Raw genomic sequence first — 24,511 nt, 5'->3', positions numbered from 1 at the left:
CTGGGCATAGTCCAACTGCTGGCTAAGATATTACGATCCCAGATAAAGAGTTATTTTAGGAAGCACGATAAATGTGTGACATTTTAATAATTTCAGTGAAATTATAAGTGACATTTCAACGAATATGTGTGACACTTTTTCGCAAGCAAAAATCAAGCAATTAAACATACAGGGAAACATATAAATATCTGAAATTACACCCATTTGAGCACCAACAAACTCTAAGAAGTAATTGAAGTAAACTGCACTAACGGGGGTGGGGGGTGCAAAAAGTGTCGGCAAGCTAATCTGCCAATCAATGCGCCCTTGCTGAGTGGTGGCCTGAGTAAAAGCCTTCATAAAAACTGAAAGTAAGCCAAACATAAGCAAATGCTCGATTTACGATATGTGTAGAGAGAAGAGCCAGTGTGGAAATCAGTATATTCAGGACAATGTCTGCAATTTAGCCACCCATTATACCATCCCTAATACAAAGAAAGTTATCCTCCAAGCAAAGTGATAGTCAGCAAACTCGCCATAAACAACAAGGGTGGAAACAATAATTTTAAACATGCAGTGGAGTTAATCCAGAAACATGTGACTGCAGGCTGAGCCAAGGAATTTAAGAACTATGTGACTCTCTTCAGTTATACTATGCCCATTCACCATGTTTACTACATGAAAATGAGACCAAGCACAGTGCAAAGGAAAAGTGATAATCACAATTGTAGAAAGCCCAAAATACAGTGATTGCTGCCTAAATTATCAATAAATGATGACCTTAAACCTGATGGTGCAGAACCCTCACAATCTCAATTCAAAATATAAATGATGAAAAGACTTCGGTAGTGCGTCAGACACAAATGTTTAAATGCACCCTTTCTTTGAAAACAAAACAAAAAAGAAAAATGAAACAATGCCCCATGCATAATTATTCACCATTTGCTGTTGTATTAAGATGACTCCTGCTTGTGCACAGAATACAACTCGATTTTTCCAGGAGGCCTCTGATGTTTCGTAATATATGTACTGCGATTTCAAATGCTCAGGGTCATAACCAGGCGGGACAGAATACGAATGAATGATGGTCGAATACGCTAAATTCTTTTCTTACATGCTCGAAGGCACACATTTCAGGAACTAGACCCCAGCATGACTTTCGGCATGACTTGTAGTGCGCCACCAGAGCCTCCAACAAATGAGCAGATGAATCATAATGTTCATAAACCTGCGAGGGGCAGTTAAGTGTACCCCCCTGAGCCAACATGCGAAGGTCTGGATAGGTGAATGTTGAGAGTGTGGGTGTGACGCAATTCACGTGTCGACTCCAAAATGAAAACTAAAACCCGCCTCCTACCTCATAGTCGACTTGTCCAAAGGAAGTCTGCCAGAGACGGGCAAGCTAAGAAAATAAAACCTTGCACCCGCCTCCTAGGAGGCCAACTACCCTGCATGCAGTAATCACAAGGGAAGCGCACCTTGAATAAAACAACGACGATAAGCTGCAATAGACAACTTGGAAGTGCTGTTGATTATTGTTTCATCAGGCTTCGCTGCGCTCCAGTTCACCATCTATTTAAGTGCCTGACACGGTCAGACACAGGCATGCTTTCTATAGCACAGTAAGTTTGCTGTTGAAGCTCCTCGTTACAGCATGCCTGGGGGTGTTTGGGGGTCCCTAATTTGCATATGCTGTCCACTATTCTAGTGGGCACCTTGCACCAGTCCAAACAACCATTATTGATGGTAGGTTTAAAGACAACCTATATAGAAATCTGTCCTAACGGTAGCTGTGGAGAGCAGCCTTCAGGTTAAGTCTTGAAGTAATGTAAAGCAGCTTGTTTTACCAGTCTATAATCTCATGAATGACCAAATGAAAGGAGGACCAGACCAGATATATACATAAAATATATGTATTTATTCTAAACACATCACCCTAGTCTCTTTATGAGGGTAGAGGTAAAAGTACATTCAGTAAACTTATTTTGTACACAGTAAATTAGCACAATATACCTTGAGACCTAGGGGCGTACCAAACCATATATTTAGAAGTGGTATAAGAACCACGACTGACATAGATACAAGGTCTAGCGCCTTTAGAACCGCTGGGGCCACCATGAACCACCCAGGGTAGTGACACATGGGACCCACGGGGGACGTGCGCAGTGTCTAAACACAGCCATGAATCATCAATAAAGTCTAGGACGGAAAGTCGCGATTGGAAAATTACAGATTAAGGACACTTAGAAGAGGACTTGAGCAAACCCCTTTAGAACTAGGAGGTTCTAGAGTCAACACCCACGGGAGCACCAGAGTACTCAAGTTACCTCACCCAGGGAAGCCGGGTGCATAGGTGACTTTTCGTGTCGGGTTTCATCGTCGATTTCAATGGCAAGCTGCTGAAGAATGCTGCAGGCGACCAAGTGGAAAGTGTCCGGGTCGATCCAAGGGTGGATCGGAGATCTGAAGAACCTTAAAGCAGAGGGAACATTGTTTGGCTCACTAGCCAGTGACCAGGAAGGCGATGAACAGATGCCCACCGATGTCGGTGAGTCAGGGCACGTCTGGTGCAACCAGGGAAGCCAAAGAAACAGGAGAGTTAAATTCGTGGGGACCCACCAGTCGACAGACCAGGGATTGCGAGGGGCCCTCAAGCGGAAATGCTAGAAGCAGGCTCCCGGAACACTCGTGGAGTGTAGGCCCACAATCTTTGGTGCAAAAGGTGCTCGGGCATTGACTACAAGCAGCCCAATACGCAGATTCTGGAAGCTCGGGAAGTCGATGCACTTGCAAATATGACGTGTCCAAGAGTTCCGGTCCCACGTCACTCGTGAGGGCAGCGGGTCTCAGCTTTGCTGAGATCTTGTGTCGGCCTGGAGAAGTCTGGAAATCCGTGTCCTGAGTCCCAAATCCATCGGATTCCAGTGGGAGCCTTGGAAATGCAGACAGGCAAGATGCTTCTTTGGTGCCTGTTTGAACAGGGGAGTTGCTCCTTGACTCCAAGGGAGATTCTTCTGTCTTCTAGTCAATGTAGAATGTCGATGTTCCAGGATATATGTTGCAGAGTTTCGACCAGGTGTAATCTGAAGTCGTAAGGACTGGGATCCCATATTTAAGCTAAGTTAGGGGGTTGGGAATACTCTAGGGACCCACCTATGGGAGTTTCCAGGGAGGGGGTGGTTACACCCCTCTTCCTTTGTCCAGTTTCATGCCAGAGCAGGGGCTGAGTGCCCCTGCAACTGGTTTGAACTGGGGTATGCACAAGGACACCAAGTGTGCCCCCAACACTGCCAGAAAAGCATTCTATGAAGGCACCTACCCAGCCCCAATACACTAAAGCCTGTCTGGGAGGTGGTTACACCTCCCTGTGACAGGAAATCTATTGTCCAGGCCTCCCCTGCCAGAGTTTCGTCCAGCAGCAGGAGGTCAGACTCATTTCTGTGGCTGCAGCATCCATCTTGTGATGCTGGGGATCTTTTAAACTATTACCGGTTAGGTAAGTGTGTACATGTCTTCTCCCTCTAGAAGGGTGGAATTCTACCCCCCTGCAGCCCGCCTTTCGGCTGCACAATCATTGGACAGATCCTAACAGTCAATCTCATGAAGTTGGGTCACGTGAATCAGAATGTTGGGACCAAGTAAAATGTATCCGGAGCGGAGCGCAGTTGAGTCTTCCCCCAAGCTTTGAGCACCGCAAACAAGGGCTGCCAACTTTTCTCAGACAGACACTGTGAATTAATATATTTCAGGGCTCCTGCTTGACACTGAGGAAGCGCTATAATGCGTTATGATTATTTTTAATGCGGTGATGCGAGCACTTGCCTTTAAATGCCTTAGGATCACGCGTACTGCGTGGCACTTGGCAGGGCTGCAAATGCCTGCCTTTGCTTGTTTCTGTAAGCTTCAGTGCATGTACCTTTGTTTTTCATGGCACGTTTCTGTGTGTTTGCATGAGTGCCTGTTTGTGGTTGCATTTGTGAGGGAATGCATTATGTGGATGTGCATGTGTTTGGTTACCTGTATGCTTTTGTTTTGTTTGTTCGAGTTTATGTGTGTCTGCCCTTATCTTCCACGGCAGTTTGCTGTGCTCACGTTTTCATTTGTGTGGGCATGCAATGTGAGTACGTGTGTGGTTGCATGTATGCCTCATGTACAGACTTCATTGCTGCAATGTATCTGTCAAAGTTAAGATATAAGATACTAAATTGCATCCTGAACTGTCATGTTCAGGTAGATAAGACCAAATACAACAATCTAAACAGTAATCTAAACAGTATGAGTATCATTTAAAGTTTTGAAATGGATGGAGACATGCAGGTTCATGCTCTCCTGAAAATGAGCTGTTCCGCACAAAACCAAATGAGATGCATATTAAATGTATCAGATAAAAATGATTTAGATGATTAGTATGTAAAGAGTTGGAAAAGATAGCTTCCTGTTTTTATCAAGTATGTTAGTGGCTCTAGGTGTTGTGCTCACAGAGTTTCTTGTGAATTGATTGGGATTTAGCCATGAACTTTTAATAAGGGCCTTTCTTGTCTCTTGCAAAGATAAACTCGTTTTTTTCTGATTTTCACTCTCTCTCTTAAGTTTCTCTGGGAAAGCCCTGCTCCTGTCACACTTTAAGGGGGTATTGGATGACTGCCTCGCTCCTAAGCACCCACTAACTAGGAATATTTTGCAATCATAATTCTGACCGTAACAGGCAAAGCACCAATATATCCCAGGGTAAATTCATCCCAAACCTTTTCACTTAAATTTAGTCGCACCTGGGTGGCAGCTAGCACGGTCATATAAACTTCCTACTGATACCTAACGATGGACCAAGGGAAGGAAGCAGCAGAGCTGTTTGAGAGTCTAGCGAGAGGGGAGACAGCAACAATCTCCTTAGCTAGTGGTAACACTAATAAAAAAAAAGAGGGATTGCAGGAGAAATTCCAGAGATTGGAAAAATTACGAATGGCTGAAAACTCTAAATGGTGGGATGGAGCTACTTTGGAACAATATATAAGGCTAAAGAGAATATATAGGGAGATTCACTCTCAAATACTACCTACTATCTACTATTATCATGGGAAAAGGAATTGACCTCTAACTCAAACAACTTAATGTCAATTCTAATAGCAAATGCAGATAGAAAAGTCAAGAAATTGCAGACTGATATAGCACAGATGGAGCTGGAGATTAAGGAGCTAGACCTTAAGGAGGCAACGGATAAGAACTACGAGATACTCAAGGAAGTTCTCAATAAACACCAGGAAGATATTAAGCAAAGGAAAGCCCGCAAGCTCAAAAGAGATGAGATTGATTATTCACATGGCCGTATCTTCATATTTGCGAAAAAATATGACCATTTGGTAGAGAGGGACAACAAGAATGATAAACTAGCGGCCACGAATATGTCATCTGTGAGCTCTATCTCGACATCTGTGGAAACCATACCAAGTGAGAGTGAGACGGAAGGAGCCTCTAGTGGCAGTAACCATGATATTGGTTTTTTTTGAGAGGGGAAAAGGATAAAACGGGGTAACAGGGAGCAGCCAAGACCACAAAACAAGGAGAGGAAATAGAGGAAAGGGTAAAGGAGCAGGACAAACAAGGGATGAGGTTAAGATCCTGGAAGAAACCGAGTCAGAACTAAATCAGATCAAGGGAGTAGAGGTTATCAATTTGAGTGACCATATATTGACCACGGACATGATCTTGGTACTAGAAAAAGGAATGGGTTTTTGTCCCAGGGAGAAGAGTGATATGTACAACACTATGGTTGATTTGTTCAAATTTACGAGGAATTTAAAACTAAAGAAGTTTTTTTAATGCAACCCCAAACCGAATAAAAGCATGACCACTACCATCAGCGAAATGTCTCATGATGTTATAACTATTCAAGACATTAGAGATGCAGAACTATTGTTATCTATTGCAGATGATGATCGTGACCATATGTCTATTGATGAATTATTGTGGGAACATGATATAGCTATAGACACTAGTATTTCCAGTGGTTTGAGGAACAAATCCAGATGGACTCCAATATTACCAAGTGGCAATAATGTAGATGTATTCCATAAATTGGTGACCGCGGATATGTATTAACACCTTAGACATGAAAACAAACATCACCAGAGACTTTTGGATAATCTATCTAGGAATGAACGAAGGGCCTTGAAAGATTTAAGTACACTTGACAATATTATCATAAGGGAGGCGGACAAAGGGGGGAATATTGTAATCATGAACACTAAGGACTATAATATGGAAATATTGTCACAACTTGAGGATACGACATACTATGATAAGTTATCAGACAACCCAATGGAACCACTCACCACTCTAATCAACACGCACCTGAGAGAATGGTTGAATAGTGGCCTAATAAACCAAAATGAATACTTCTATCTCAAAATTGATAAACAGTGATTCCCTTGCATATACACCTTACCCAAAATTCATAAGAACCTAGAGACACCACCAGGTAGACCTATAATCTCAAGCATTGGGGGGCCAACAGAGAAATTGTCATAATATGTGGACACATTCCTACAACCGATGGTTCAAAATTTACCGGCATACATCAGAGACACGAAACATATTTTGAGTATCTTATCTGATGTGTCATGGGAGGAGGGAATGATATTGGCCACTTTGGATGTGACCTCCCTTTACACCAACATTAGGACTGAGCTGGGTATCAAAGCTGTGAGGAATTTCCTGAGTAAAAGACCGGAGAGTCAACTGGGCGCATGCTGAAATGATAATCAGAATGATTGAACTTATTCTAGAAAATAATGTGTTTCTCTTTGATGCAAAGTGGTACAGGCAGAAACAGGGTGTGGCCATGGGCTCCAGATTCTCTCCTTCGAAAGCTAATCTCTTTATGGGATGGTTTGAGGAGGAGTGGATCTGGGGCCCTAGGGGTACACCTTGGAATGAAGCTATTATATTTTGGGGTTGTTATATAGATGACTGTATACTGATTTGGTCTGCAAGTATGGCAGACCTTACCCAATTTTGTGAACGATTGAATAATAATGATATGGGTATACATTTCACACACAATTTGAGTACCACACACATAGAATTTTTGGACCTGAACCTCTTTATTGAGGACAATAGGATACAGAGTAACCTGTACCGCAAACCAACCTCATGCAACGCGTTACTGCATGCTTCCAGCTCGCACCCTAGGCACCAGATCAACTCCATACCTTATGGTGAATTGACTTTGGCAAGGAGAAATTGCAGCAAAGATGAGGATTTCATTGTCTGCAAAGACAACATGAGGCAGAAATTTATAACCAGAGGTTATAAATCTGAGATAATCAGAAAAGCAGAACGCAAGGTAGAGAGTATGGCAAGAAGTGATACCCTTAAAGATAAAGCACGTGATCCTAAGGCTCAGTCCCATGTGAGACTTGTAACTAATTATAATGAAGCAGCTATCACACTTAGGAAGAGTATGCAAACCCATTGTAATATACTTACCAGTGACAAAACACTGAATAGGTGTATTGCTAAACAGCCCCTAATTACATACAGACGAGGCAAAAACATTAAAACATTTATCAGTCCGAGTTACCCAAAACAAAGCATGAGACAACCAAACTGGTTGGAACAGAGATGTGTGGGATTTCACAAATGTGGGTGCTGCATGATAAAATGCATATGTGGAAGCTTTTAAATAGGCAGCACGATCAGGTCACTGAAAGAACGAATATATGAACATTTGAGGGTCATTAACCTCATGAGCGCTACCGCGTATTCCCGCTGTGTGCTAAAAAAAAAAAATGGCTTGTTTATGACAAAGCCAGCTCGTCATCCGCGCAGCGCAGGTAACGCTGATGACGAGCTGGCTTTGTCATCAGCACCGAAGGGGTTAAATATAAGGATACACGGTATACAACTGCATCACATGTCAATGATTGCCGAGCACAAACGGGAAACAAAATAATTGCATTCTGTGGCATAGAACAGGTGAATCCAGAGAGGAGAGGTGGCAATCATGAGTTACAACTCAGACGGAGAGAGGTTCTCTGGATTTTGAAGCTTCAGGCAGTAGAACACGGCATGAACTCTGACCACAAATTACACTACTTCCTGGGGGATTGAATGAATGAATGACTATAGTATGAATATGAGATTTTAAGTCTGCTGAATATGTACTATGTCTATGTATTGGGGGGATTACAACAATGATTACTGAGTTTAAGAACAGTATAATGCCTGATCATTACATTGTGTGACCACTGACTCAGACGCTTATGAACAATGTAATACTGTGACGGGTTACTTACATCTGTTGACATATATTGGAAGTTGTAAATAAGGGCTTTATATGTTGTACTGGAGCAATTTATTTAGATTTTTTATGTGTCTATAATTTTTGATTCCCACCTAAAAATACTTTCCTAAAATTCCTCCTGAAAGATGTTGGTTCCGACTGATCAATGATGGTCTCACTATTAATGAGCACCGTGTAGCACCCTTTTCCAATTACTCTCCACTTCAGAACATCACGATACACGGGGATACTTTTGAAATCCACTAGAATATGACAGCAGTTTTGCAGATTGGGAATTAATCATACCTTAGATTTTCTATGATCATGCTGGGGCATGGAGTAATTACGGATCGTGAGACCCCGGTTAGCACATGCAGATTATATTGTAGGTAATTTTACAGTGGATACGAATTTTGAACAGGGACTTTGCGAAGCGGCAGAGAAAGTCGAATAATTATAGTCATAAAGATTTGTGATATATTTGTCTTTGCAAATGTACCGGATAGAGATAAATCCCACGGATGAGGCGAAATATACTTTAGATGGACACCTAATATGGCGTCCCTCTACAAGACGCGTGACCATGGTGTAGGCGGTCTAGTTTATTTGCATCCTACCGGGTCGCGGGATACTTGAGACCACTTCCGCATTTGAGGTGCGGACTCGCTTTCACAACACGGAGACGCCGGATAAGGGTGGACGCTGCTTGGAGGTAGCCGAATACAGGTAGGTGGTGATGACACCTTCTCGTAACTGATCGGTTGATGTTGCTGATTGCAGCCGGTAACATTCTTGGCTAACGGTATCCCCGTTTTGTCTCTCGTTTCTTACATGTAGCGCTACGGCTTTACAGACAAACGTGTTGGAAGCTTTATAATTCACGGATATACACAAGTGAGTGATTATTGTAGCATAGCTTTAATTGGGATGGCAGAGGTTTTGGGCTTTGTGACCCAGATCAGGGTCCAAGGCAGGTTGAGAGATGTCGAATTGTTTTAGTATAACGATACGATAATTTGTAACATAGAAATTAGTAAATTGAGTATAACTTATGGAGTACGTTTCCTGATTGCATCCATTATATTTGGTTACCGATACTGAATTCAAATACGACGAACTTGCTTTTGATTTACCCGGCGTGTATTAGGCTGGGAAGGAATTATAACCAGCCAGAAGGTACATTTTTGAGATCTCATGATATTTAGATGGCATTAAGATATAACGATCTGTTTGGAGGACTTATTGTCTGTTCATTTTATATGATTTAGGTGCAAAAGATTTTGCTTATGACCAACAAGGTAGGCCTGAGGTACGCCTCAATTTTTACACGTTAGGCGCGCTGCACTTTTGTAACGAATCTCTTCTATGATTACAATTTTGAGATGCATTAGTAGACCACACCCCCTGTCCCCACGACAGTTAGACACACGTGGTGAAAATAGCCGACCAAGTGTGCTTCACTATACCCGGCCATCATTGATTATACTATTCTCGGATGCACATTGCGGAGCTGAATTGGTCTGTTGGGATTTGTTGCACAATCTTTCCCATCTTTTAGAGTAATAGTATGCCACCTGCACTGAGACGTACCACACAAGCCATAAGCATAATCATGTGAAATGTTGGAATATATTGTGAGATACTCTCACTATATCTAGGGCTTACACTATATCATTTGTATATGTTTTTCCAGCCCTGAGGAAGTCGTGGGTTATCATCCTAAACGACGAAAAACGTGTCAGCTGGAGTTGGAACATCTTGAATAACATTAAACAACTTTGTCAAACGTCCATGTTAATTCTGAATGACAAACTAATCTGTTGAGATATGTACTGTGGTGTGCTAGGCTTCTTTTGTTGTAAATTATAGGATCGGCTGATCTGTATGCTGGGGTATTGGATGACTGCCTCGCTCCTAAGCACCCACTAACTAGGAATATTTTGCAATCATAATACTGACCGTAACAGGTAAAGCGCCAAAATATCCCAGGGTAAATTCATCCCAAACTTTTTCACTTACACTTTAAGTGCCCCTTCACATGTGGGCCATAGAAGAGGGCCACATGGCAGCAAAGCCCAGCTATTTACAATATGCGGGAGGAATTAATGAGAAAACCCTTTCATGCTGCACAAAGCTTTCTCATATTTCAGAATGGTGGGAGCTGGTGTGAACCTGGACTTCCTTGGACATGTGCAAAGCCAAGGAGTTGGGTGCTTTATGTGAAACTAGATATTCAAAGGAAGTGCTACCTATTGCAATCCGATATGGTCGGCTAATGCACCTGCAAAAGAAACTTGTGTATAATTAACAAATAATGAATTAGAATCAAGTTGGAACTACTAAACCTTGTATCGTGGTCTCTGCACTATGAGAAGGCATTGTGCAAGTCAATTAGTCTGGCTTACTAAAGAAAGTACCTCTATGCTTTCATCCATGCAGTCACTCATCCGCACTCACATGAAAGTAATCACTCTTTATCATACCATCAAGCATCTGGCCTCACCTTAGCAACCTATGAACACCTCATGATCGGACAGTGCTGCACAGCTCAAAAGCCCAGATCACTGACAAATGAGGAAGGTGCTAGATGTGTGTGAGGGCTCACTTTAGGAACAACCTGGACCCTTTTTATGAGAAACCTGGTAAAGTGCCTTCAGTTCAGAAACCACCTTAGAACCTGCCTTTTCAAAGATGCATTCAATGTTCACCCTTTAAAACTTAGTCACTATAAAAACCAGACAAAAATGTCCTTCAAGACCTTTTTCTAGGATGACCATTTACGTGTCTCCTAATGTGTACCATAACCAGGTGGTCCAATTCCTTTTCATCACCATATAATTCTATTCCTTTCACGTTCTTTACTTCCATAGTGTTCTAAAGTAGTCATAGGGCAACACCTAAGAGCTTTGTAAAACTATTAAATGCATAAACACATCTGCCCTTTAGTTTCGTTTACATACCTAAATAAAATGATATATGTCTTATTTGTCTTACTTGCAGTGGGGCTCAGACTCAGTAATTCAGTACTCTGCTTGAATGGCCAACAAGTGTGGAACCTGCTTTGTCCATGCACAATTCCTTGCTGTCAGCCTGGTTTATAGAGCTGGAACTGCGCTACCAACAGTCATCCATTCATCGTGGTCATGTGATGACTGCTGGTGTCACTTACATAGGCTGGGCCAGTGCAGGAACAAGGAAAGTACAGGTATTCCTGCTGACAGTCCTCAAGCACTATAACATGTGACACCAATGTGTGCTGCCTCAGCCTTCCCAGAAGGCACAAGTGACTTACCGTCGTTGACACTTTTCATCGTCCCTAACGAGTGTCACCATCCATCATAACATTCACTCAGCAAATCAAGGCTGAGCCCAAGTGCATGTCTGTGCAGCACCTGGTGAATGCGATGACTGGTCTGTTGGTGTTGAATGGCTAGGAAGCAAGCTGGCACACAGGCACCTAATGATTGACAGCACAGCAGAGCAGTACAAAACTAAAATAATTATTTTAAATTGGTGCTGATTTTACTACTGAACTTGTAGGCTGCATGGGCTGAGCCTTATGCACAATGACAGTGCTCGGACAGGAAGAACAGAGGCGTCCCAATGACCACCAGCCTCACCCTCGTCCATGGTGACCTGTGACCCCTGCTGAGGGTATAACACTGGTGTGTCATCAGCACAAACATAGTCATGCCACACGTGCAGCAAGTGGCGCTCCTGTTCAAGGCAGATTACATCAATCATTGTGGAGATGCAGATGCCCCATCTAAATCACGTGAAATTAACCTCCGGAAGAACGGTCCAGCATATTGTTTTTTCTTTCCAAATGTGTCCAGCTACTTCTACTGCTGCACTGTTCTGTGAAATAGCATCCTTTGTTAGCATGTTCATTTCCAATGAGTGTTAATGTTAACCCATTTGCAGTTAGTAGCTTATATTTGCCTTTGAAAGGCTAACTCTGTCCTCTCATCTACTTGGCTGTTGATGCCCTGCAAGAAAAAAGTCAGTCAGGATGTAATTTTCCTTTTTGCATTTCACAAGCCTGCCAAGTAGCACTATGACATATGATACTATCAGCCATTCTTGGCTTTTCAGACCACAGCATTGCGGGCCATGTAGTTTTCCTTTTTACATTTTCATTAAGGGCTCATAATAATAGTATTCAAAGTGCTGCTGACTAAAATGACAGAATTGGCCCAGCGTTTTTATACATGACCTTGAGACACTTGTCAGCTATGTTTAAAAATAAAATCAAAGCAATTTATTTTGTTTTTTGTATTTTTTTGTATTTTTTTTATTGGCATTTCAAAAAGTGATACATAACACATTGCGCCACGTCTGAGTGGCGTACCATCTCATAAAGTCACTGCATTACAGCACTCCTAGACCAACATATTATATACATTTGTAAACCAAAAAATATATGCATTACTACAATCAGGGTACATTACAGTTGTACATCAGGGTCATTTAGGTATTCGATTAAGAAACTCCAATAGTTTCTTGGGCGTGATCGTATAGGCTGTTTTTCTTCGTATGTCAGCAGGGTATCTTTGCAATATATCAGGACGTGGATCCAACATTTTACCTTAGGACTCTGTTTACTGCCCCACCCAATCGAGACCCTGCGTTTAGCCATGAGCAGAGCTATTACACAAAACTTACATTTCAGCGCACGAACTCCCGGCAATATTCCCAATAAACATGCCAGTATTGTGCAATCTATGGGAGAGCCCACCATGTCTCCCAACATACACACCACCTTCGCCCAGAAGTCTGCTACCACTTTACAATACCATGCAAGATGGATAAAATCTGCTGCCTCAGACCCACATCATTGGCACCGAGAGTCATGACGAAGCCCGAATCTGTGCAATCGAGCTGGAGTATGATAGGTTTGATGTAAATATTTTACGTGAATCAGTCTCAAGTTACCATTTGGTGTCAGTAAACCCGTTATTGTGCCGGCTGTAGACCATTCCTCCTCTGTTAGTGGGTCAGTTAGACATTTGTTCCACTTCTGCAATGCTTTATCCGTCGTTGTCCCTATCTCAGCCTGTAGTGTTGTATATAATGTAGAAGCCAAGTGGTTGGATGCAGGCGATGTGAGGAGCAACTGCAAGGTAAGTAGCACCAGAGGTTCAGCAGGGTATGTCGGATATAGTGACTTTATTGCCCTCTGCAATCTGAAATATGTAAATTTAAACAGTGGTGTTTGATTTTGCACATAATTGATATCTTCTAGTGTCGTGAACACCCCTTCTTGAAATAAATCACCCAATTTGGCAATGCCCACACGTTGAAGTAGTTCCATTCCCACCTTCTCTTGTGTTACGGAGATGTCTAGATGAAAGTGAAGTGGCAGTTCTGGAGAGTAAAGTGGCAGTTTATTAGTTTTTTGGCCTATCCGCCTCCATGCTTGATTCGTAGTATCGATTGTGTTTATATCTTGTTTGTGCAGTGGAGCCCTTTTGTGAGTTATAATTGCATCCAGTGGGACTGGTAAAGCGTCGCCCTCTTCTATTGCCACATGTGGAAGATATGGGACCTTATGGTACCAATAATGCGCATATTGGGCTTGAGCACATAGATAATACAGATATAAGTCAGGTGCCTTAAACCCACCCTTCGAATACGGTAGTGTTAGTGATTGTAGGTCGATCCGAGCCGATTTGCCCGCCCAAATGAGTTTTAATGTCATTGTGTTTGGTCTGCGAAATACTGCTGCTGGTGGCATAATAGTAATGTTGTTGAAGAGATATAGCAGTTTGGGCAGGACTACCATTTTAACAATAGCCAGCCTGTCGGCGAGTGACAAGGGAAGCTGGATCCATCGTTCTATCTTGTCCTCCAGCGCCGGGACCACTCTGCCGTAGTTTGTATGAATGACCACTTCAGGGTCTCTATGAAACCAGACCCCTAAGTAGCATTCAGGGCCCGTCTGGAACTCTAGTGGGAAGTCGATGGGGAAGCTATGTGTACTGTCTGTTAAATTTAGTATCGCTGATTTATTCCAATTAATCCTGAGCCACGACTGCCTCCCAAATTTAACGTATTCCCTCAGCAGGGGATTTAAATTTACTTCTGGGTCTCGGACATATAACAACATATCATCAGCATATAACGATATGTGAAGGGGCCGTTGTGGAAATTGTAACGCCGAGTAATGGTGTCTTAGTTTACAGGCCAGAGGCTCTAGAGCAATGCAAGGAGCAAGGGGGACAATGGGCACCCTTGTCGCGTGCCATGAGCAATGGGGATTATCTCTGATATGTAACCATTAACCCGTATATGCGCTGTAGGAGCCGTGTACAGTAACTCTTCACAATTGCACATTGCGCTCGCATCAAGAAGCATTAGCGTTTTTAACTTACCCGTTTGTCTGTTAATTTGGTTTTACTTTAGCTCACAGTTCTCCCCTGTTCTTATTCACCGCCCGCATTGCAGCACTGTAATTGTGCCCTCACCGCTATTTGGGCGGCCCTGACTCTCGCGCTCTGGAATTGGTGGGCGCCATCTTGGGTGGGTGTTAGGGAAGCGTTGCACTACTCTGCGCTCTCGCAGTCAGGTGGACTCGCTAGAGCCCTATTTGAATCAGACATCATGGCGCGCAGCGTGTGCGCGCTGCGTGTGCACCGCAGTGACACCGGAGTCACGCCAGAGTCCAGCCCATCTGCGCCCGTCCGCGCTGAGGACGGGCGGGACGGCAGGACGTCTGGTTATGATGAGGTTGGCCCTCCGTCCTTTAGGTATCCGTTACAGGAGTTGTTTAGGCTTAAACCTCCTGGACTTTCGTGTTCTCACAAAAGTTCCCCGGGCGATTTTTTAGTATCTCTATGCTGTGGATGCTCATCGGCAGGTCCAGGGGGCTCTGGCTTTCCTCCACCTACTCATTTACGAGAACACCATATTGACTCAGGAGTCAGCGCGCTGAGAGAAGATTGCATTCTCATCAATGCTCGCTCGTTGATTAAAAACAATATTGCTTTCAAGGAACTTGTACTCGACAGGAAACCTTCGTGGGTCTTTGTTACGGAAACGTGGGCAAAGGACTCCTCTGGTCCAGACCTTGTTGAAGCAGTCCCTGAAGGGTACTGCCTGGCCCGGCAGGATAGAATGGGCCGTGTAGGAGGAGGGTTAGCGATTCTTTATAAGGACAGCTTCCAGTGCCACACTATACCAGTCTCTGATCCCAAGGACATTTTCCAAGTCTTGTATTTCTCTCTAACAGGTGTCCACAAGACCTCATTCAATGGGATCCTGGTCTATCGTCCACCAGGCCCTAGAGCGGATTTTGGACAACAGTTGCTCCATGTCCTGGAACCTTATTTTGGTCGCGAAAACCTAACTGTTCTGGGAGATTTCAATTATCATCTGGAGTTGCTGGAGGCCAATGATACTCTCTCCTTGCTGGATGTTATGTCAGCATGTGGACTTACTCAATTGGTGAGAGGGGCCACCCATCGAGCGGGTCATACGCTAGACGGGCTCTTTTCTAATGATGAGAAGCTGACGGTAAAAGACCCCTTTTTCCTCTCATGGTCAGATCACTTGGCCGTTCCATTCGATGTGTCCTGTCCGACCTTTGATAGGACTGAAAAAATTTCGAGTAAAATGGAATTACGCAGGAATTTTAAGAATATCACGAAAAGTTCCTTCATCCCCTGGACATCTAGTCTGTCCATATCCCAGGAGGACAGCGTCCAGTTGGCGGTCTTACAGTACGAAAAGACCGTTACCGAGGCACTGGAAGAACTGGCTCCCATTCGGTTGCGTTATTCAGCTAGGAAAAGGCCATCAGCCCCGTGGTTCTCAGAGCATCTAAGACTCCTTAGACAGGAAGTTAGGAGACGGGAGCGTCTATGGCACACTAGCTGGGATCTAAGGGACAAGGAAGCCCACAAGATCTTGAAGGAAATATAGGATGGAAGTAATAAGGGTTAAACAAGAATATTTCACGGCCCTCACCACCTCACTCTCCTCTCCATAGGAGCTTTTTAGGATAGTGGATTCCCTTATAACCCTCCAGACCCCGGATCCTGTCATTGCCTCACAGGAGCTCTGTAATGGTATAGCCTCCTTTTTCCAGACAAAAATCTCGGCTATTTATTCCGCCTTGGAGTTGCAGAGATCTCTTACCAGTGAGCCCCCAGTCCCTGTGGATTTGGATCCTGTTCTTATGGAGAAATTCTCGCCGGGATGTTTGGAATCCTTCCCTCCTCTCTCCTTACAGGATTTAGAGATTCTCCTTAACAAAACCAAATCCGGCTCCCCTCTAGATGCTTGCCCGCTCAAGATTCTTAAGCAGTGTAAAGAATCCCTCCTGCCCCCCCTTGTTGACATCATGAACAGGGCCATGAGGGAGGGTATTTTTCCTCTTCAATGGAAAAATGCTGTAGTAAAACCTTTACTCAAGAAATCCTCTCTTGACCCTGGGGTATTAAAGAACTTCCGCCCCATCTCACTGCTCCCGGCTCCTGCGAAGATGTTAGAAACACACTTGAATAAACATCCCGCTGCCTTCGTGGAAAGCTCGGGCTGTCTGGACCACTCCCAGCATGGCTTCAGGAGGGAACATAGCACCGAATCGGCCCTCACCATAGTGCTGGATAATATCCGCACGCGAGTTGATGGGGGACAGACCTCCCTCCTGATCCTTCTAGACCTTACGGCTGCCTTCGACACCCTTTCTCCCTCAGTTTTAACATCTCGCCTGAGGGAGATCTGGGTCCAGGGGGCGGCTTTGGGGCTACTCACCTCTTTCCTCGATCAACGAGAGCAAAGAGTGAAGCTGGGTAAATTCCTATCTCCATCCCTGTCTGTGCAATGTGGGGTCCCTCAGGGGTCGGCGTTAAGTCCGACCCTGTTTAACATATATGTGACCCCACTTGCCAGTCTGATTAGATCTTTTGGGATGGAGGTAGTCTCCTATGCGGATGACACGCAGATCCTCTTCTCTCTCTCCCAGTCAGTTACTTCGACTGCCTCCAATTTTAGATCTTGTATGGAGGCAGTCGGTCAATGGATGATCTATAATTCATTGAAACTGAATGGGGAGAAGACGGAGGTGATGGTGTTTGGGGGAAAGGAGGAGGTATGGTCAGCCGATTGGTGGCCGGACTCATTGGGAGCTTGTCCTGTTCCTGCCCCTTCTGCCAAAAATCTTGGGGTCGTGATCGATTCCACCCTCAGTATGTGTCAACAGGTTAACAGAACTGTATCTACCTGTTGGGGTATCATTCACATACTGAGGAAGATTAGGCATTATCTTTCACAGCAGGCAAGGAAACAACCTGCTGTTGCCCTCATCGGCTCTCGGCTGGACTACTGCAATGCGCTGTATGCGGGACTGAATAAAGGTCTGCTGCAGCGCTTGCAGGTGGTCCAGAACGCAGCGGCCAGGTTTGTTCTGGATCTACCCTGGCGCACTTCGGCTACCTCTGCCAGAAAACTGCTTCACTGGCTTCCCATAGAGGACCGTATACTTTTTAAGACCATGTGTATGACCTACAGGGCCTTAGCAAAAATTAGCCCTACTGGAATTGGATCCATTTTGTCCCGTTATAGTCCCTCTAGGAACCTTCGTTCCTCTAACAGACTCCTTTTATCAGTCCCTCGCATTCGGAGAACCAAATGGGGTGGTAAAGCCTTTTCCATCCTGGCACCTAAGTGGTGGAATGCCCTCCCACTGGAACTAAGGTCTCTTCCCACCCTTCAGTTATTTAGAAATGCCCTGAAAACTCGTCTTTTTGTGCGGACATATTTGTAGTTGTGCTTTGCCTTATTTTTTTCTGATCTGTTTTGGTAGTCGCCTTGATGCCTTCGGGTTTTAGTCGCGCAATACAAATTGTTTTTCATTTCATTTCATTTCAACTTGATCCATTGCAGGAACAGCGTCGGGAACCCCATTCTTCGCAGCATTGTTTGCAGATATGTCCAAGCTACGGTGTCAAAAGCTTTAGCAGCATCCAACACTACTGCAGCTGCTTTGGTCTGGGGAGTCAGGTAATGTGCCAAAGCAAACCTAGTTCTAGTGTTATGGGATGAAGAGCGTGTGGATATGAAACCCGATTGATCAGGTAGGACCAACTTTGTCATTAGATATTTAAGCCTGTTAGCCAAGAGTGGTGATAGTATTTTGGTATCCACATTTATCAATGACAAGGGCCTATAAGATTCACAGCTTTCCGGATCCTTATCCGGCTTCAGAAGGGCCAGAATCATTGCTTCTCGCAATGTTTGTGGCAACATTCTTTTTTCATGCACATCTCCAAGCATAGCTACTATGTGGGCGGCCAGCAAATCTGCATACTTTTTATAAAATTCCCCAGTGTACCCGTCCGGTCCGGGGGCCTTACCATTAGGGAGTGCCCTCATAACCTCATTTACCTCCTCAACCGTAACGGGTAATGAGAGATATTCTCTCTGTGCGTCTGAGAGACAGGCAAGCGCTGCATCGTCACTCTCTTTCGCGTACAAAGCCCCATAGGTTTGCATAAATGCCTTTAAGATACCCTGCGGAGTACTTTGCGGGGCACCCTCATCATCACACACCACTTGAATCACTGGTGGCGGTCTCTTGGAACATATTTTGGCCGCTAATAGTGCCCCCGGCCTACCTCCCTCACCATAGCTCCTCGCTATCTGGCGCTTAGAGACATATTTCAGTTCGTCCTCCGCACTTTTTTTATATTCCGATATTTCAGCTCTAATTTTCCCTAAAAGCGTGGGGTTTTACGTTTGGGTGTATTCCTTTTCAAGCTCACAAATTTTACCCTCACGGCACTCTAGTTGCTGACGCAAGTCTCGTAGAATACCCACTTGAGTGCTTATACAGACTCCCCTAATAGTAGCTTTAAACGCCTCCCAGAGGAGTCCAGGGTCGTCTGTGGTAGGTGCATTTATTTCGAAGAATTCAACTATATATAGCTTTCCTCAGAGTTTATGGGTACAACGGATATAGTAACGCTCTACTGTTGAATCTCCAACTAAATGGAGGGGGTACATAATGTGGGAGCTTGATCTTGAGCAGCACCGGGTTATGGTCAGATAGGATACGAGGCTGATGTGACACCTCTTCTACCCATAATGACACCACTGCAGATTCCAACCAATAATCTATTCTAGACCAACTACCATATGCCGCGGCAGTAGGCGTGGCTTCTAATTGTGTGGGGTGTCTCAGTCTCCAGAGGTCATGTAGGCAGTTTTCTTGCATGATGTTGCGTAGTTGCGTCAGTGCACGTTTGTGTGGTTCTGTTGAGGTTGTGGATCTATCAACCTGCTCGTTAAGTGGAACATTAAAGTCACCGCCCCATATCAGCGGTACGTCAGGGAATTCAGCTATGATTTGCCAGAGAGAATGAAAGAATTCAGGGTCATCTGTGTTTGGGGCATAAATGTTAAGTAGATTAAGTCTCTGCCCCCTCAAGGATCCCGCAACCATCACATAGCGCCCCGCTTTATCTGTTTTAACCTGTTCTACTGTAAATTGCAGCCCTTTTCGAATTAGTATGAGTACCCCATGTGAGTATGAGGAGTAAGCAGCGCCATGGACAGATTCCGCCCACCGTAGGCTTATACGATTCGATGTGCGAGGATCTATATGTGTTTCTTGTACGAATGCTATATCGACATGCAGTCTAGTGCAATAGGCTAGTACTTGACGGATTTTCTTCGGGTTCTTAAGGCCCCGTACATTCCATGTCATAAATGTTAGTTTATCTGATTGTGTCCTGCAGGTCATTTCGTGCATATCTTGATATGTCCTTGCCCCTTAGTGCACCCTTTAGGACCCCTTGTTAGCTCAGAGAATGACGAGATTGCAGTGAATTTGCGATAACACCTATGTTGGAGTTCGGCAGTGCTTCTCAAATGCAGTGTATTATTAGCAATTCCCTCAGAACTTCCCATCCACCCCCATCCCACTTTGGCAACCCAATCATGCCAAAGACATAACCTAAACAAAAAAAATAACAAGTCGTAACTTTTGGTAGGGGTACACCCTGTTGGGGGGTCTATCTAGGTCACACGTCAGCATCCAACATGGGTGGATGTGGCCAGGTTATCAATTACATCCTGTTGTACCTGCATTCCGGCTAATAAAATCCAGAACCATGGCTATTACAGCAGTCTGGTCATGGGTTACACAGTGTCTGGTTACCAATATTACCTTACGCACTTCTCACTACTGATCTATAGCAACGTGCCCAATCTCTGGTACAACCCAAAATAGGTCCATATCAGCAGTGAGAGTAGTGTAGTCTAGGTCTTTTTGTCGGCTATGCAACCTCTCACCATGCCACCAATTATCTCATCGCTTCCATGATTGAGCATGAGTTCAGGGACGGTAGTCCACACTTGGGGCCGCATTGCACATAGTCCCTCTATATTTGCGACTTTCAGATGTGTCCCATGCCACATTACCGTTCATACAGCTCAACCCAGTTACCTTTTCAGTAGGTGAAGCACACCCTCTAGCGTTTCCGCTAGATTCTCAGGCAACACAGCTCAGTACATTGTGTGTAGTGTCATTATCCACGCAGGTAGCAGTTGCACCATCACCTCTCTATGTTGCTGTATATTTCTGGAGTCCAGTCAGATATATTTCCGAGTCTTGGTGTTGTTCAGTACGTCTCTGGTCCCGTCGTCGATAGTTGAGACGTTTAATGAACTCTTGCTCTTCCTTCAGTATATGGCAGATGGTCGCCTTGCCGTCCTTCGAGATCTTCAATCGAGCGGGGTACAACATTGCATACTCCAGTCCCAACTCACGCAGTTTCTGTTTCATGGGTGCAAATTCTTTATGGGCCAGTTGCACGTTCATTGTGAAGTCTGGGTAGAATTCTAATTTGTTGCCCTGATATTCGATAGTTTTGTTTTCTATCGCTATCTTCAGAATAAGATCCCTGTCACGGTAATTTAACAGTCTGGCGACAATGGGACGCGGTGGCGCCCCTGGTTTTGGTCTGGGGGCGAGTGAGCGGCGTGCACGCTCGACGATAAATACCGACGAGAAGTGCTCCGCTCCGAATATGTTCTTGATTAGATCTTCTATGTAGGTCTCCATTTTACCAGTGTTGGTGGTCTCTGCTACTCCTGCTATGCGAACGTTGTTTCTTCGGGATCGTGCTTCCATATCCTCAGACTTAGATTTAATGACCTCGAGCAGTTTCTCCATATCAGAACATCGCTTAGTGGTGGTATGTGATTCATCTTCCACCGATGACAGGCGCGCCTCTGCCTCCACCAGGCGTTCGCCGTGCTTATCCAGCTTCGCTGCCATGTTATCCACCCTTAATGTGATAGTGTCCAATTTGCCATGCACATCCTTAGACTTTTTTGTATATCCTTGAGAACTTGCTCCAGCCCGGTGGGCGACGTAGCATTGTCTCCCATGTCAGCTTCTGATTGAACTGTGGCTCCTTTCGCAGCTTTTTTTGGACCTTCAAAGGTAATTTTGGCCTGTACCTTATCCGGTTTGCCCATCGCAGTTGTAGGCTCAGAAGCTCGTGTGCGGGCAGAAGCGGTGGCCACCAGTCCTTTGCGTGCAGTTGGGGTAGCCCCTCTTGCCTCGTGGTATGTGATTAGATCCCGCATTCACAGCTCCCAGCCGCAACCTGCAGTATCCCACGCCCCGTGTAAAGTAGTGCCCAGGGACTCCTTTGTATCGTCAGTGTCTCTCCCTGTTCCAAGCCCCGATTTTCGTAGTTCGCAGCGTCATTCGCTGTTGTCGCTGATCTTTACCCCTGCTCTGATTGCGGCAATATGTGTACTTGTGTGGTGGACTGTCGTGACCCATGTCGCTCCGCACTGCAAATATCAGTCCGCTCTACATGTTGCACCCCGCCTGTGAAAGTAAGCCAGCTGCTCGCCTTCAATGGACCTCAGCATGCATCACTGTGTGCTACGGTGAATAGGTCTTCCTGTGATCACCAGCACTCAACATCATTGTTTACCGTTGATACGTAGGTCAAAGGCACCCGCCTCTAGATATCCCGCACATTTTGAAGCAGAGCTCGGGGCGCCGCCATTTTAGGTCTCCGAACGGTGCCATTTAAACGTTCTCGTCAAATGCAAACACTGGGGTCGCCGTTATACGTCGGTGTACCAAACGCCTTTAGACCAGTCATAGTTCCAGACACCAGGCTTTAGAGTGTTATATTCAGTGTCCGGGTATGGACAAGGTTGTGTGCCCATGTTAGCGATTCTCGAAGTGTCGCCATTTTAGTTCAGTCCCAGCCACAGCTCCGGTTTGTCGCGAGCGCCCGCGGCACTTGTTTATAAGCATTTATCATCCCTTATTTACAGCCCCTGTGTTCATATCAGTCTCCGATCGTCGCCAGTGGCACCCTGGTGTCCTCCTACCGCGTCTTTGTAGATTGGAAGCAGTCGAGAGGGTTCTCCGGTGTCCGATCGTATCAGCCGCAGGGCGCCGCCATCTTAGGTTGCTCTGGGGTTGTTTCGCTCCGACAAACCCAATTATTGTTCGCAAAAGGGCACGAACTTGTCCGCAACCATGCCCAAACTGTTCACGCCGATTTCCGATCACTTTACATGCGTTCCGTGATCTCGCAAGTACACTGTAGCCGTTGATTCTCGCTGATCATAAACCTGGCCGGCGGAGCTGCCTTAGGAAGCAGCCATTCCGCTGTGCGCCCTCTAGCGCCCCCCCTTGTTTTTTTTTTATTTATTGAGTTTTATATAGCGCTGGCTAGACCCGTAGGTATCAGAGCGCTTTACATAAGGAACAACAGCGAGTTACAAGAATAATAATTTTAAACATTTTACACGTAAATTAAAAGTGAATGACAAATCATAAAGAGGCAGAAAGGGAAAGGGGGACAGGAGTATGAGTAAAAGTATATGTGGGGGAGGGAACCTGAGGGAGGAGGGAGTAAAGGCAGAAGGGTGAAAAGAGAAATACTTTAGACTCAAGAGTTAAGGAATCATAGCGATTAACAAAAGGTCAATGTACAGTAAATTAAAGACAGAGTTACGTTACAAGTTGCATCAGTTACAAGAGCATAGCAAAGTACAGTATAAAATCAATGTTGTGAGAGTTCGTGGGAGGGAGGGAAAGGAGGAATGAGCCAAAAGCTGAGAGATGAGGAGGAACTGTGTCCAAAGTCCGGCTGGGTAGGTGACGGTCGAGGGGGATACCAGGGCCAATCTCCTTTTTAGCTGTCTAGCATCTCCAACGGGCATCAGCCATGTTGCTCAGGTCTCAGCGCTCAGGTATAAAAACAGATTATACCCGAAGGTATCAGAAAGCTTTGCATGAATTCCACATTGTTCCAAAATAACATCAGTTAGAGGAAACATATAAATATATTTGAGGAAGATGTCAAAGGAGCCTAGAGGGTAAGGGGTAGGGTAACGGGGTTGGGGGGAGATACTACAGAGAGAAACGGAGGGAAAAATCTGCCCAAGGTCCGACTGGGTAGGTGAAGGCTGAGGGGGAAGTCAACAGCCCACAGAACAATATTTAAAAATCGTAGAAGACAGGATGAATGGGTGGTAGGGTGAAGGGGAAGGCGGGAGGTACGTCAGAGAGATGAAGGAAGGTTTACACAAGGACCAGCTGGGTAGGTGACGGCTGAAGGGGAAGTCCACAACCCATCACCTCTTTAGCTATCTAGGAGCTCCACCATGCCTCAGCAAGAAGGCTAGGTCTCCGCTGTCGGAGGAAAGATCAACAAGGTCAAAGTGCTGACGGGTAATCATGAAGGGGGATAGGTTTACGGTTAGGTCAAAGTTTGGTTTATGTCCTGGGGCACCTCCTAAATCCCTCTTACTCTACTCTTAAGGATAAATTTGCCTCAACAAGAATGAGGACAAGTCTTGAGGCACTGTTGGTTAAAAGTAGGTGGAAGGCAGGGTAACAGTGGGATATAAAAATGCTAATGAACCCGGCCTTGGGATCTACTGATCTACTGGTTCAGTTCGTCGGCCATTTTGGTACTGTCTGCCTTAGTGCTGAAGTCACAATGGACGAACTCTAACTCTAAGTTGCAGTACTGCTGTGTCTCCAGAACCATATAGTAGCAATCTAACAGTGGAGCATGATCATGGCTACCATTCTCCCAAGCAGCTTTGACACAAAATACCTTGCTTGGTCCTCGCAATAGGTAGGGACGCTTCTCATCGCCTCTCAATTCGTTGTCCTGTGCTGCACTATATAATCAGGCCCAGCAGTCTCGAATCCATTTCCGCCATGTATAAAAAATGAAGTGTGTGTCGTCTGTGGCT

The sequence above is a fragment of the Lissotriton helveticus genome, chromosome 8 (assembly GCF_964261635.1).
Source record: "Lissotriton helveticus chromosome 8, aLisHel1.1, whole genome shotgun sequence".
Taxonomy (NCBI): Eukaryota; Metazoa; Chordata; class Amphibia; order Caudata; family Salamandridae; genus Lissotriton; species Lissotriton helveticus.
Note: the sequence above shows the minus strand (reverse complement) of the source record.